The sequence below is a fragment of the Eubalaena glacialis genome, chromosome 8, assembly GCF_028564815.1.
Source record: "Eubalaena glacialis isolate mEubGla1 chromosome 8, mEubGla1.1.hap2.+ XY, whole genome shotgun sequence".
NCBI lineage: Eukaryota > Metazoa > Chordata > Mammalia > Artiodactyla > Balaenidae > Eubalaena > Eubalaena glacialis.
In genome coordinates, this window is record NC_083723.1 from 86,927,433 (window position 1) to 86,944,417 (window position 16,985).

The 16,985-nt window shown below is 41.0% G+C and overlaps 1 pseudogene; it reads left to right on the forward strand.

Moving 5' to 3' along the window:
- Positions 1 to 2,414: 2,414 nt before the first annotated feature.
- Positions 2,415 to 3,378, forward strand: LOC133096354 (heterogeneous nuclear ribonucleoprotein A1-like; annotated as a pseudogene).
- Positions 3,379 to 16,985: the final 13,607 nt, after the last annotated feature.

Below are 16,985 nucleotides of genomic sequence, written 5' to 3' on the forward strand. Positions count from 1 at the left end.
TCACCTGCGTTTTCTGTTATATGTTGCCAAACCTAAGCCAAACATATATACCAACAGCTTCCCTTCCCTTACTTTTATCTTGTTGCCACCTCTGAAATGGAGAGGAATACCCTCTAGAATTGATAATGACAACCCAAAGTCTTGGATTACTCTTCTAGGCTGTTGCTGCCACCACTGCTGTTGAAGCAAAAGTGAAACACACTGTTTTGCTAAAAGTTATAATAACACCTATGGCCATAGCTTCCAAATCGCAGGTGCCCAACACGTTGGCATCTACCAGCAATAAATAAGTACTACTCCTCACCTCCACCCTTTACCTGTGGAAGTGTCTCCTTCTTAGAAAATGTGCACAAAATCTTTGCATGCAAAGATTTGAAAATCACTTTATCAAAATAAAATAATTTGTAATCACTTTATCAAAGTCAATGCAGGAATAGACCTTTAGTGGGAATTCATAGATATATGCTGAAAAGAGTCTCTTGCTCAGATTCACTCTTCCTCCAGCCTTCAACATTTAATTTTTAAAATTTTTCAAAAATACAGAAAAGTTGAAAGAATGTTACAATGAATTTTGCTCATACTCCTACCAAGGAGATTCAATAGCCATTAACATTTTGCTGCATTTGCTTTGCCTATATATATATATTTAAAGCTAAATCTATATCTAGACCAACTTTTTTTTTGGCTTACTATTTGAAAGTGAGTTGCAGACATCATTTTTTCACTCAACATATTCTAAATTTCCAAATTGTGTTTTATGTGGTCACGAGAGGGCCAAAGGCATATTTTCTAAGTGTTTTCAGCCCAAGAGTGTGTGTGGCTTGGAAGGAGGTCTTCAGCCTTAGTGTGGGTCAGGTGAAGGAAGAGTACGAAGAAGCAGTGTTACAAAGTGAACAGCAAGGCTATCTGTATTTTGTTGGCCCAAATTAGGGAACTATTTCCTTTGTTCCTAAAATACTGAAAAGTCAACCAAACTCCACCAAATCAGTTCAAAAACATCTGAGCCTATAATGTTGACTCCTGGATATTTCTGGAAAGCCGTTGTTAAGTAGGGTGACCAAGTCGTCCTGTTTTGCCTGGGACTTTGTTTTAGCATTAAAATCCTGGGAGAGCCCTCTGTCCCAGACAAAACTGGGTGGTTGGTTACCCTACTTAAAATAATTCTCTGACTTAACCTCCCTACTGAAAGAGTTGGCAATTATTTCTTCATTCACTTAACAAACCCTTACTGAACAGATGTTGAGGTGGACCCCGGGCTAGGGTTGGCCATGTATTGTTGACTGTGACACGGTCTTTGCTCTGCAAGGATTTGACACTATCTGCTGTATTTGCCATGGGTAGTTAAAGACAAATCTCTGTGTTTTAGAAGTGAAATTTCTTTTCTCTTCAGGGTTGCAGGTAGGAGAAAGAATGAGAATGGCTTTACAGAGAGAATAATCTGGATACTTAAACACACTTTGTCCAATTGTAGGGGGATTTAGCTGTCTTAACCTCACATTTCCAACCATGGTTCCTTAACACAGAAAAGTTAGTGAGGAAGATAAACTTGTGGCTACAATCTCTCATTGTCTCCTGAGAGCCTTCAAGCTATTAAGTTGCTCGGCGTCCTTTGAAGTAAAAGCAGGCTTTTCACAATCCAACAGTCCATTTGTGAAAAAAAAGCTGATGACAGATTCCTAGCAGGGTTGTGCTTATGGCTTAGAATCAGTGTCTCTGTCCCTGAAGAAAGTGACAGTGTCACAAATGCCACATTCTAGGCTTTATGGCCCAGGAGCTTTGAGCTTCTTTACGAAAGGGTACTACTTCTGAGGTAGGAAAATGTTCGCAGCCACCATGTCTTATTGTTTTAAAATGCTGAGAGCTGTCTGATCACTATAAGGCCAGGTGTTGGGTTTCTTCATGCCTGTGTTTCCAGCTCCAGCCCAGCATCTGGCTGGGAGGAGAGTCTCACTGAAGTTGTTGTATCAAATAGATTTGGATGAAAAAGGGGAAAAAAAAAAAGAATTTAGATCACTTTACTAAGTAAAAAGTACAAATTGAAAAAATATAAGACACAAATATTTCAGTTAAAGTCTAGCATGGGTGTGAGCTGGTGAGATTGTAGGGAGTAGATGATGATTCCTGGTGAATTTATCTTCTGCTCTGACTTGATTAAGTTTCTGTTGAAAATACTTAAGCAAAGATGCAAAGGTTACTGTTCTCTTGTTTAACTAAACAAACAAAAGTCCCAGGCAAAAATTTGAAGAGCCTAAATTTGCACATTTTTACCTCTATCGGGCTGCTGTGCATTCTACTTCTGTGGGTGAAAGGCCAGTTCTATGCTTCAGCTCTCAAATTCAAAACCTCTGAGGAGCTTTCTGCCCGTGGATGCCACCGAGTAAGCATCGTTGAAGTCTCCGCCCTCCACTGCCGTCATGTCTAAGTCAGAGTCTCCCAAAGAGCCTGAACAGCTGCGGAAGCTCTTCATCGGAGGTTTGAGCTTTGAAACAACCGATGGGAGTCTGAGGAGCCACTTTGAGCAGTGGGGAGCACTCACAGATTGTGTGGTAATGAGGGATCCAAACACCAAGCGCTCCAGAGGCTTCGGGCTTGTCCCATATGCCGCTGTGGAGGAGGTGGGTGCAGCCATGAAGGCAAGGCCACACAAGGTGGATGGAAGAGTTGTAGAACCAAAGAGGGCCGTCTCAAGAGAAGATTCTCAAAGACCTGGTGCCCACTTAACTGTGAAAAAGATTTTTGTTGGTGGCATTAAAGAAGACACTGAAGAACATCACCTAAGAGATTATTTTGAACAGTATGGGAAAAATTGAAGTGATTGAAATCATGACTGACCGAGGCAGTGGCAAAAAGAGAGGCTTTGCTTTCGTAACCTTTGATGACCATGACTCCGTAGACAAGATTGTCATTCAGAAATACCACACAGTGAACGGCCACAACTGTGAAGTAAGGAAAGCCCTATGTAAGCGAGAGATGGCTGGTGCTTCATTCAGCCAAAGAGGTCAAAGTGGTTCTGGAAACTTTGGTGGTGGTCATGGAGGCGGTTTTGGTGGGAATGACAACTTTAGTTGTGGAGGAAACTTCAGTGGTCGAGATGCCTTTGGTGGCAGCTGCGGTGGCGGTGGATATGGTGGCAGTGGGGATGGCCATAATGGATTCGGTAGTGATGGAAGCAATTTTGGAGGTGGTGGAAGCTACAGTGATTTTGGCAATTACAACAATCAATCTGCAAATTTTGGACCCGTGAAAGGAGGAGACTTTGGAGGCAGAAGTTCTCGCCTCTGTGGTGGTAGGGGCCAATACTTCGCCAAACCCTGAAACCACGGTGGCTATGGTGGTTGCAGTGGCAGCAGTAGCTAGGGCAGCGGCAGAAGGTTTTAATTACTGCCAGGAAACAAAGCTCAGCAGGAGAGGAGAGCCAGAGAATTGACAGGGAAGCTACAGGGTACAACAGATTTGTGAACTCAGCCAAGCACAGTGGTGGCAGGGCCTAGCTGCTACAAAGAAAACATGTTTTAGACAATACTCATGTGTATGGGCAAAAAATCTCAAGGACTGTATTTGTGACTAATTGTATAACAGGTTATTTTAGTTTTTGTTCTGTGGAAAGTGTAAAGCATTCCAACAAAGGGTATTAATGTAGATTTTTTTTTTTGCACCCATGCTGTTGATTGCTAAATGTAATAGTCTGATCATGATGCTGAATAAATGTGTCTTTTTTAAAAACAAAAACAAAAACAAAAACCTCTGAGGAATCCTATTACCAGCTCCCCTTCATGGAAACCAGCAGCCTTTGTTACAAAAGCTTAAGAGCTGTCAGTAAACAGCCTGGGGACAAAGATGTTCACTCACTGAGCCTGTTCCATGCCCTTGTTTGACTCTCACAACTGTTATTATTCCCTGCAGACAAGGCACTACTATTACTCCCACTTAACAGATGAGGAAGTTGAGCCTCAAGGAGCTTATGTAATTTGCTGAAGATCATGCAGCTAGTAAGTGATAGAATCTAGGTCTTTTAGTTCCCAAATCAGTGGTCGTTCCATCAAGTTTCTCCTATTTCACACTGGAGACATGATGACGGATAAAGCATGGTTTTCAAGAAGGAAAAAATCAAGACTCATGTAAATATAAAATGAACATATGTCAAAGGTTTTCTGTAACTCACTAATTAATGAGGAACTGGTAAGACACTAAAACCAGTTTAAAGAGCACTGAAGAAGTAAGATATTTCAAGGCAGTGTTTGGTAAGATTGCTGGGTTAGATGTAAAACTGGTCAATGTCCAACAGGGCAATAAACTATTGCCTTTGAGGTTATCTATTCTAGTGAACATAAATTATTTACATCTCCACTGAACAAAATTCTACAAATTAACCTCTGTCCCCAAAGATTTGTGAAATAGCTCAATCAATAGGAAGTCAAGCTCAGCACCACAGTATAAGAACACCTTGTAATCTTTTCTGCCTATTTACAAGTTTCAGATAATTTCAGACGGTCTTTCAAACGTGACTTTTGATTGAATTTGACAGATACATAAGAAAAAACTTTTTCTCCCTTTTAAGGAAGAAGGTACTTGTGCCATTCTCCTTACACACTGTAGAGTTTCCTTTCTTAAGCCATTATTATTGTTGATACCTGATACATTACTATTGTTGACAAGTAATACACACGCCAGTTCAAACCCTGCAGGAAATCTGTCATCAGCTTTCTTATGTAAAGATAAAGCTGTGAAAAGCCTTCATATTTGGTAAGAAAACTGACTTTTGAAACACTATATGATTACTACCTGAAAAGTCTTATGTTCTTGTAGTAACTCACTGAATTTCTAATTAATTGAAATTCTAAGGACAAAAGTGGATCTTTTCCTATATTAGACAACTAGTATTTACCTGATTAGATTTCTCTGCTATAGTGGAAAAACAGACCAGAGTTGGACTATCTGATTTTTGCCAGTTACGTTAACTTATTTGAACCTTAGTTTCATTATCTCTAAACTGGTAATAATGCTAAACCACATGCATTCCTCAGTTTAAAAGTATTATTAAGTGTTCTTTATCTCTGTATCTTAAGTAGCAAAATATTTAACCAAATATAACTGGACCATTTTGATTTTTAAATATCATGCTATTTTCTGGTAAGATCTTCTTGGGGGGATATAACTGCTTTGACCAACTAGCCACAGCTGATGAGGGTCCATCCATTTAACTTCCCCATAAAGTTAGAGGTTAACTTATAAAAGCTGATATGGTGTGTGTGTGTGTTTGACCTGATAGAAGATAACCCCAAATGTTATGGTATTATTGCTCTAAAGGAAGTTAATCAGTTTTATATCTAATCTGACATTCTCATTTTTGCATTCGTTTTCTCACTATTATAGCCTTATTTCTCAAATGCTCTTCTTGCCAGCTCTTTTGTCTTGCTGCTGATCCCCTCATTAAGTAGTTAAGTAAAGCTTTGCTTTATGTTTTCTAATTGTGTGAAAAGTTGGTTTTTTTTAGAAGTAGGTTTTTTTTTTTTTTTATCAGTTTGAGAATTAAGCTTTTAACAAACTAAACAGAAACAAACAAAAAACCCAACAACCCAAACTTGATTCCAGAATCTTGGAAGAACAACACAGATTTTCACCGAATAGTCCCAGAGACAGGGTGGAGGGGATTATCATGCCCAGCTGCCAAAATGTGCCCTGTAAGTTTCTCTGTCTCCTCAAAGTCCCAGACACGTAAGTAGCTGCCTAAATTCTGTCCCTCTCCCAGCTCACTCATCCAGTCCCCACAGACCCCAGGCTCTGCTGTTCTCACCTCTCTCCCCTCCTCTGGCAGACACACCCTAAGGCGACCCCCACTGAATGACATTGAATTTTATAATCTTCTCCTTGGGTGAGTGTGGGAGGAACTTGTGACTTGTTTCTAAGCAATAAAATAAGACTGATGTGATGAGATGTATTCCCGTGATTTCGTTTCATTATCTAAGACTGATTTAGCAGATTGGAAGGAGACTTGCCTACTGGCCTCAAAGAAGCCAGCTGCTGTTATGTGAACTGGCTATGGAGAGAGCCACATGGCAGAAGATGGCAGAGTCCTCTAGGAGCTAAGGGCCTCCATCCCATCACCACAAGGAACTCAATTCTCCTGACACCCACTTGAGCTTGAAAAAGGCCCCCAAGTACCAGGAAGGAACGGAAGCTGACTGGCTCTCAATGCAGCTGGTGAGACCCTAAGCCAGCTAAGCCAGCCTGGACTTGATCCTTTGTGAGTAGATCAAGTGAGATAAATCCACAGTGAGATAATAAATGGGTGAGGTTTCAAGCTGCTTAGTTTGGGTTAATTTGTTACAGAGCAAAACCCTCTCGTTCTCTTGGCTTCTTTCATTTGCATCCCCATAAACTTCCCCTTCTCAGGAAAACTAAAGGATCTTCCTTAGCACCACACTCCTGAGAAACCAGAGAGTTTGTGTGTGTGTGTGTGTGTGTGTGTGTGTATGTGCATGCATCAGAAACAGACCATAAGTCTCACTTCACCATCTCACTATATTAAGTTGCTCATTCCCCTGGTAAAATCTATTGACTAATAAACCATCCAGATGCCAGTAGGCTGCTCTCCAATATGTGTGTGCATTTCTGCTTCCACAAGCAAATGGCAGAAGAGTCAATGTTGTTTGTTCCCAAATCTGATCATACCAGTTGTAAATGTTATTGTAAATGACATAGTTAAATATTACATAAACTGAAAGTGGGAAAAGGGAATTTTTTTTTCCTATGAGAACTAGGAGAGGTTCTATAAGGAAAGTGCTGTCATATTAAGTAGAAAAGAGGAAAATAATAGAAATCTAGAAGGATATTGCTCTGAGATTACTTCACAAGTGTCTTTAAATTCTGGTTCTTTTTAGGGACCTGAACTTTGCACATTGGTTGTTTATGTCAGGAAGAAGCTGTATAGCTGATTCTGCACTTCAGTTAAAACGAAAGGCCTTGTCCTTACAATACGTTTGATGAATGAAAATGAATATTTGAGATGTGTGTGTAATCTTTTATAATACTTTCCCACTTTAATTGACTTTTCCAATTATTTGATTGTGCTAGATAAAAGGCTCCTTCTGAATTTTAATTTTAACACTTTTTCTGCTGTCACAATAAGACTGCATACAAGAAATTCTGTTTTTAAGAAAAGGAATGTTTTGAGCTTACTTGCTGAAAGTATTTTAGGAAAAATCTAAGGCCTTGTCATAAAGCTAACTCTTGAATTCTACTGTTTATCTTAGAGCAGCAGTAAAAAGAGCTGAAAAGTTAAATGAGAGGTTTGACAACAAAACAGGAAAGTTATCTCCATGTGGTGGCTCTTGACATGTTTTCAAATGCATACCGTAACAGGGTGGGAAGATACTGTTATTGCTGACCTTGGCAAAGAATAACTGGCTATTGCGAATTAATTTATAAAAGGTAAATAACAAAGGACTCCCAGAGAGAACTTCCTCCCTCCTCCCTTCCCCCTCCTCCCTCCCTCCCCCCTCCTCCCTCCCTCCCTCCCTTCCTTCCTCCCTTCCTTCCTTCCTTCCTTCCTTCTTCTTAGATCTATGGTTTATAACCTATATTTATCTTAAGGCATAATGAGATCCCAAATTTATTCCTGATGGCAAGTACAAGCACGTACAACGATCATATCCCTGGAACTAAAAATTCAGACAATTGGTTTACCAGTGGGGACAGACTAATTGAAACTGGGACGTTACCTTCTCTTCTGCTTTGGATTTATATAAAGAAGGGCTTGTGACTATGGCTAAGAGCATTAAGAATCTGAATTCAGGACACTGCCTGAAGAGTTGCCTGTAATATTTCTACTTTGTCCTTGGACAGGCCTTTGGAGAAGACAAATACCTCTCTTAGCCAAGGGAGTATTCAAAATCCTGCTCCAGAATCTGCAGGAAGGAGGCTGTTAGGAAGTGGGGAAAGAGCATAGTAGATTTGCTTCTGAGATTACTTTGCTTTCTGAGATTACAAAGACTCATGAAAGTGGCTTTCCAGACAATAGGCTCCTTCTTGGGCTCCAAGCTCTAGACACCTGTCCCTTCTTGCCCTGGCCTGGTCCACCTCCAACCATGCACCTCCTCTGTGAGGTCAAGGGGACATGCCCACCCACAGCCCGCACCTCCCCTTCTAGACCATGCTCCTGGCCTCCAGGTCCTCAAAATCCCCACCCAAAAGGCCAGGGTCTGCTTCTGGGGGCTGTGCGGGACTTTCTCCTGGGTCATCCTCTCAAGGATTGACCATGATGCCTGTGCTTCCTTGACCCTGAGGGGTGGCTGTTCATAGGGTGACATGAATAGAGTTTAGAGGTGTGGGCATCTGCACGTGTGAGTGCAAGGCCCCCTGAGTGTGGGACTGAGACAGGGATTGAGAGAGAAAGGAGCAGCTGCAGCCTGGAGGCTGCTCACTATCTTCTGATGCAGAACACTGAGGAACCCATGATTTCTAAATTCAGCCTGGGAGTCCCGGTCCTTATGAAGGTATATTTATCATGGCGGTAGAATAGAATGTACACACTTTATTTAGCAGCTTGTTACCTTAATTTATAAGTTTTACATATGCTTTTCTATAAATAGCATGCAGGTCTTCACTGCAATTTGTCCTACACTCTGCATAGAGTTGTACTGCTGATAACAATACAAATTAATACAAGCCCTATGGGGCAAGCTGGCAACATCTATCAGAATTAGGAGACATTGCTTTGGGAAATGTTCCCGGTGTTCTCCTTACTTGCTGCAAGTAATAAATCCTTCCTTCTCCCCGCCAAAAAAATCTATCGAAATTATAAATGTGTACTCTACGGCTCAGAAATTCCACTTCTGGGAATGGCACAGATGAATTTGTACAATTGCAAAACAAACTATATACAATGCAGTTTTGAAATAACAATTGAAAACAACACATGTTCATCAATAAGAGGTACTTAAATAAGTTAGGGTACATCCATACAATGGAATATCATGCAGCTGTAAAAGAAGACGTGGAAGTTCTCTATGAACTGATGTGGAAAGATTTTCGACATTTATTGTTAAACATATGAGCAAGCTACAGAGCAGGGAGGGAGAAAAGACAATGGATTCATATTTGCTTGTACTTGCAAAAAGAAAGATTGGAAAAAATGAATAGAAATTATTACTTTTGTTTATTTGGGGATGTGAGCAAGATTATATACCTTTGTATGTTATTTTTATTTTTCAACTCCATGAATGTACTATCTATTAAAAATATAGGTATATGTTTTTCATTTTTATTTTAAAAATAAATGTTATTTTTCTAAAAGTTAACAAATAAAATATTTTCCATTTTTATTTCTCAAAGGAAGCAATATGGGCTTCCCTGGTGGCGCAGTGGTTAAGAATCTGCCTGCCAATGCAGGGGACACGGGTTCGAGCCCTGGTCTGGGAAGATCCCACATGCCGCGGAGCGGCTGGGCCCGTGAGCCACAATTACTGAGCCTGCGCGTCTGGAGCCTGTGCTCCGCAACGAGAGAGGCCGCGATAGTGAGAGGCCCGCGCACTGCGATGAAGAGTGGCCCCCACTTGCCACAACTGGAGAAAGCCCTAGCACAGAAACGAAGACCCAACACAGCCATAAATAAATAAATAAAATTTAAGAGATAAAAGAAAATCAATAATTAAAAAAAAAAAAAAAGAATCAAAGGAAGCAATATATATATTATAAAAGAAAACCGATTTCCAAAATGTGGTTTGAGCCCTGGAACTCTCAATAAAATGAGCACCTCTGTAAGCCAAGGCAGGTGGCTCTGCCACTGGGGAGCAATCTCTGACCTCACCCAGGTTCCAGGCAGCGCGGGGCTCCTGGGCACACCACGACTGCACCGTACCCTCACTCGACCCCTCAGTCTTGGGACCCTCCCCCCCGCCCCCCCCCGCCCCCCCCCCGTGTCCTGTCTCGTTTCTCCCCCCCTCAAAGCTCCCCGCACCCTCTCTCCACCCAGGGGCTCATGCACAATCTCCTAAAGAGGCCAGAAGAGGGGGCCTCTCAGCAGCTTCTCCTAAACCCAGGGCCTGGTTATCCTGTCGGCATGGGGTGGGGTTGGGAGCCAGGAAAAAGCTCCGAGAACACAAATAGTCTCCTTCATTCTGCAGCAGCAAACACCGAGCTTGACTGAATATTGGAATAAAATTGTGTACTTTACGTAGACGAGGTGCTGATCTAGGGGATTCTAAAAGCCTCTTTTACAGCCTTTTTGGCTGAGAACATGGACTTAAAGAACTCCCCTGTTTCCAAGAAAACCACTATTGCAGGGGAGTCGGCTACTTCTGTTTGGCACCCCGGGCCCAGAAGGGGCCTCTGGAGGCCTGAGGGAAGTGGGTGGAGTAGGACCGTATCCAGGGAGCCTGGGTCTCCGGCCACTGCCTTGGTGGCAGCTCCCAGCCCAGGCCTCTGGGGCGTCCACGCCCCCATCCTGGGCAGAGGCTGCTGGCAGCAGCACATAGGGAGCCCCTGAGACCCAGAAACTCAGGACAATGACCAGTTTCTCCAAGGGATGCCGATTCCCGGTTCCCTAGGACTCAAAGCAGCATGGAGAGGAGGGGCGGTCAGTAGGAGCACGTTGGGTCTGATGAATTCCTTCCTACACAAGGACCCATGAGTTTCCCTGCTCTGAGAGGGGAAGGGGGCTCGAGCCTCCTTGGTTAAGTTCCTCAGAGGAGAAGCTAGAATTTGAACAGGGCTGGTGGTGTAGAGGGTTGTGACCATTGCTCTAGGTGAGAGTAACACTGCTGGGGGGGGTGGGGCTTTTTATGCTGCTTTGCACATTTAAATATTGTATGTTTCATTCTATATCCTATTTGTTGTTTTTCCCTTAGTTCATCACATCCTTCTTCACTGTCTCAAAGAAGGATCAAGAGCAGGCCTTCAGCAGACTCCAGTCTTGTCTGCTCAAGGGGAACCTAGTGCAGGGATGTAAACCCAGGACCGGGCATTGCTCTTCCCTCGTGACAGGGCTCCTGCTTCTCAAGGTCCAGCTTCCTGGCTGTTGCCTTTGGTGTGAGAGACTGAATACACAAAACAGACAATGACCAGACCACACATAAGAATAGAACTCTGACCCACAATCTGCAGCAACCAGCAGAGAAAACCAGCTCATTATCTACAATACGCAGCCCAGGAAGCCAGTTTGCTATCTATGGGCCAGACTTGTAGAAAGTCAGGCCGTATCTCTAGTAATTGCTCCAGGAAGCCAAACAGTAAGCCCTGTAACAATTGACCCCAGATGGCCAGGACTTGATTAATAACTGACAGCTTCCCTAATCTTTGTCCCCACTTCCAATTTAGGACCAACCTGAGAAAGTGAAATACGCACTTCTAACCAATCGTAAGATGCTGTGCTTCTAGGTAGCCTGCCATAGCTTCCCCATGCCAGCCGCCTCCAGTCGGGGCACACTGGAAGACTTCCCCTTTTTCCGAAGCTCTCCCACTCCTCTGCCTGCCTTTGAGTCTCAGCCAACACAAGTGAGAGATGGTGGCTGACTCCCTTGCTGTAGCAATCCCTGAGTAAATTGCCTTTGCCTGTTTCACATTTGGGCAGCCTTTGTTTCTTTCCATGATTGCCACAGTTTTCCAAATCTCCCTAATTCTCACATCTAACCCAAAGGCAACACTTGAGGGCAAACAATGATTACTCAAAATGTTTATGTCTTTATTATTTACTTAATACATGTAAATATTTTTTAAAGTTTTCTGAGGCGGGGGAAAAGGATTAAAAGTATTTGAATGCTGGGAACCTGGAAGTATATACACGTGTGTCTGTATTTTGATTCTTATAAAATTGTTCCTCATAAAACTTTTTTCATGTATGTTTTCTTTTAACGTAAACATGACAATATCTCAGTCTACTGGTGTGAATTTACGGAGCTGATTATAGACATTTTGGAAGGAGGTCAGCACTGGAGGAAATAACACTGGCTTGTTGATCAATAACCTCTTTCAGTTTAAGGATTGAGTTTGTAGCAGCTGAAAGTGGTACATGCACAGTTGCAGTTTTCAGTTTCACCAGAGGATGGCGCCCATACTTCTCTGATAGGTTTTGCCAGGATGCTTCGGCATCCTCTCAAGCGGCATCTGAGAGACATTTTAAAGACTGGTTGCCTAAACTGTTAACCAAATTAAGGTTTTTATTATTAATTCAGCTTTATATACAGTTAAAAATGAGTATAAGTCTATAACATCTTCAGAACAGTTTATGCCAAAGAATAAAGCAGCCTGAAATGAATGGAAAGCTACTTAATTCCCGTAACTGTACTCTCACTTTATATTTAATTTATACAACTTTCAAAAACCAGTTTCTACAAGTCAGATCTTTCAAAATTTCCATTTTCTTGCCATCTGCTGCTTTGTAGATCAGCCATTTAATATTAAAACTCGCTCAGAAGCTGTGCTCTTTAATGCACGTACTAGCTTATCAGGTGATTCCTTAGTTGAGCTGTTTGCTCCTAAGCTGAGAGGGAGGGTGCAAGTTGCCGGTCTGTCTTCTCGGCTTCCCTGGCGGACTTGAGCCAAAGGTATGGTCATTTTCTGGTCTCCTCTTCCTTGACTCCCCTCATTTGTTCAATGGTGTCTTCTGAACAAGAGTGACCATAAGTTTTCCTCCTTAAACTTTGTATCCTGGGGACTCAAGAGCTGTCTGGAGGTAGTAGAAGTCTTTGCTCAGAAACTGTGCTTCTCTTTGGGAAGATGACCCCAACCTCACTTATATCATATAATCCACTCAAAAGCAACCACAATCAACTCACGTAAACTCTTTTAACATAAGTTGAATCCATACATGGGAGGTGTAGATGTGCCATGAAGTGGGAACAGTGAATTTATAAAGTGCTAATAAAATGAGGATGTCATAGAAGTTCACAATCCTTTATCTGAAATTCTTGGGGTCAGATGTGCTTTGGAATTCAGAATGTTTTGAATTCATAAATTTAATCCAGTGTATATACCGCATATTACGTAATACTCCAGAAGGGTCTAGGGCAACTCCCCATAATCAAAACATTACTACTTCTACGGAGAAACATGAATATTCACATTAAGTGGGATGAAGACTAAATGGCCTCATGTCATGTCATGTCAGGTTTTGCCTCCAAATGAGCTAGGAAAAACCTTTGGTTATAGGAGATTTTTGGATTTGGGGAATGCAGATAAGGTATTGTGGAGCTATATTAGGTGCTTTTCACGTGCTATTTCATTTAATCCTCACAGGTGTCCTATGTTAACCATAAGGATATAAGAATATGGGGAACCTGAGGATCAGAGTGGTTAAGTAACTTTCCCCAGGTCACGCAGCAGAGCCAACATTCAAACCTTGGCCTGATTCCAAAAGGCAAAATGTTGCATTATCTCCCACATTTACTAAAAATACTAAATATTCTAAAATACTAAAAAAAACTTTAACTTCCTTGCCAATTTTGTTTTTTTCACCCATATTTAGCACTATTCTTTATTTTCTTTGGGGTCCATGACAGAGAATATGAAGGCATAGTGAATTATTCCACCATGGTGGATGGAGGTAAAGCCCCTCCCTGGCATCTTCACGGAGCAGCCTTGCCTGGCTGCAATGCTGAAAAGCAAACAGTCAACACTGCAAATGGCAGATTTTCCAGTGGTTAGAGATTCCTGTTGTGCCCTTGGTCCACACAGCTAATCAGCCTTGACGTTGTCTGCAATATAATCCAGCATCTAATTAATGTCTCCCACCTACTTTTGCAAATTTTGCACCACCCTGGCCTCCCATAAAGGGATTCTGTTTCTTTGAATGGGGACTTCAGAAGTCACTTGGCTTAATAAAGTTGTCAGCAGGCCAGGCAGGAACTGTTGGCTTTATTCTGTACATTTTCTCAGGATGGGAATGAATTAAGATAATGGTATTTTAAAACTGCTTTCAAGGTAATTCATGAGCCATGTTCTTTTCTTGCATCATAATTATCCTTTTTTCGCATCCTAATTATCCTTTTTTCTCTTTTCCCTTATGTCTTTCCTTCTTCCAAGTTATGAGCCCATTTATACTCTAAAGTTTAGGAGCTTACAGTCTTTTTTTCTCTGCTTTTTCTTTCTTGTAATTGAACCAATAGCTTAGCAATTGCATGAACACAAAACTCTTTTTATATGCCTGTAAAAATATTACAGTTCACAATAAACTGTGAAACATTTTAATGGATTCTTCCAGTGACATTTTATAGACTTTCAAGATTTGTTCGAAAAATGATTCATCTATAGGTGTACATATATCTATATGTCATCCTTAAGGTATTAAAAAAAATCACACTTGACTTATTTTTATAAAGGTTAATAACAGATACAGGTATTAATACCTTCACACCTAGCTTCCTACCTGTCCATAAAATTTACCTACAGTGAAGTGCACAAATCACGTTGTACTTTAAATATATTACAATTTTATTTGTCAATTATTCCTCGACAAAACTGAAAACCCCCCACGCAGTACGATACAACTTTATACACATTTGGATGGCTGTTATTTAAAACGAAGAAAAAATGGAAGTTAACAAGTGTCGGTTGAAGATGTGGAGAAATTGGAAGCTTTGTGCATTGCTGGTAGAAAAGTAAAATATTGCAGCCACTGTGAAAAATAGTTTGGTGGTTCCTCAAAAAGTTAAACATAGAATTATCATATGATCCAGAAATTCCCCACGCCAAAGTATATACTCAAAAGAATTGAAGACAGGGACTCAGACAGATACTATTAGGCCAATGTTCACAGCATCATTATTCACAATAACCAAAAGCTAGAAGCAACCCAGATGTCCATCAACAGATGAATGAATGAGAAAAATGTGGTTATATGCATACAAGCTGAATATTGTTCAGCTCTATAAAGGGATAAAATTCTGATACATGCTACAACATGGATGAACCTTGAAAACGTGATGCTAAGTGAAATAAGCCAGACAAAGCAGGACAAATATTGCCTGATTCCACTGATATGAGGTACCTAGAAGAGGCAAATTCATAGAGACAGAAAGTCAAATACAGTAGAGGTCACCAGGGACTGGGGAAAGGAGGAAATGGGGAGTTATTGTTCAATCAGTACAGAGTTTCAGTTTGGGATGATGCAAAAGTCCTGGAAATGGATGGTGGTGATGGTTGCACAACATTGTGAATGTACTTAATGCCACTGAATTGTAAATTTTAAAATGGTTAAAATGGAAATTATTATAAATATTTAAACGGAATAAAAAGTGGAAAAAGGGCAAAAAGAAGAAAGTTTCCATTTATTTCAATTAAAAAAATATACTTAAGGCTTTATTATATGTATATTTTTATTGAGATATAATTTACATATAACATTTTATTAGCTTCAGGTGTACAACATAATGACTCAATATATGTATATATTGTGAAATGATCACCACAATAAGTCTAGTTAACATCCATCACCACGTATAGTTACAACTTATTTTTTCTTGTGATGAGGACTTTTAAGATCTACTCTGTCAACAACTTTCAAATATATGATACAGTATTATTAACTATAGTCTCCATGCTGCACTTACAGCACCAGGACTTTTTTGTTTTATAACTGGAAGTTTGCACCTTTTAACCACTGTCACCCATTTTGCCCATTCCCCACCCTCTGCCTCTGGTAACCAACAATCTGTTCTCTGTATCTATGAGTTCAATTTTTTTTTTTTTAATTCCACATATGAGATCATATGATATTTGTTTTTCTCTGTCTGACTTATTTCACTTAGCATAATGCCCTCAAGATCCATCCATGTGTTGCAAATGGCAGGATTTTCTTTTTTTACAGCTGAATAATGTTTCATTGTATGTATATATAACACATTTTCTTTATTCATGCATCTGTGGATGGACACTTAGTATTTTCCCCACATCTTGGCTATTGTACATAATGCTGCAGTGAACATGGGGGTCTAGATATCTTTTCAAGTTAGTGTTTACATTTCCTTCAGATAATTACCCAGAATTCGAATTTCTGGATCATATGGTAGCTCTAGTTTTAATTTTTTTGAGGAGCCTCCATACCGTTTTCCATAGTGGCTGCACTAATTTACATTCTCACCAACAGTGAACAAGGGTTCCCTTGTTTCTGCATTCTTGCCAACATTTGTTATTTCTTGTCTTTTTGATGATGGCCATTCTAACAGGTGTGAGGCGATACCTCATTGTAGTTTTGATTTGCGTTTCCCTGATGATTAGTGATGTTGAGCACCTTTTCATGTACCTGTTGACCATCTGCATGCCTTGTTTGGGACATATTACAGAGTATTTTCATGCCCTAAATATATTGCACGTGCTCCACTTATTCATCCCTCCCTACTCCCCCACAACCCCTGGCAACTGTTGATATCCATAGTTTTGCCTGTTCCAAAATGTCATGTAGTTGGAATGATATAATATGTACCCTCTTCAGGGATTTCCCTGGTGGCGCAGTGGTTAAGAGTCCACCTGCCAGTGCAGGGGACACAGGTTCAAGCCCTGGACCAGGAAGATCCCACATGTCGCGGAGCAACTAAGCCCGTGCGCCACAACTACTGAGCCTGCGCTCTAGAGCCCGTGAGCCACAACTACTGAGCCCACGAGCCACAACTATTGAAGCCTGTGTGCCTAGAGCCCGTGCTCCGCAACAAGAGAAGCCACTGCTATGAGAAGCCCGCGCACCACAACGAAGAGTAGCCCCCGCTCGCCGCAACTAGAGAAAGCCCGCGCGCAGCAACAAAGACCCAATGCAGCCAAAAAATAAAAAATAAATTAATAAAAAAAAAGTACCCTTTTCAGATTGGCTTCTTTCACTTAGTAAAATGCATTTAAGTTTCCTCCATGGCTTTTTATGGCTCAATAGCTTATTACGTTCTAGCACTGAATAATATTCCGTTGTCTGGATGTACCACAGCTTATTTATCCATTCACCTACTGAAGGACATCTTGTTTGCTTCCAAGTTCTGGCAATTATGAATAAAGTTGCTATCAAA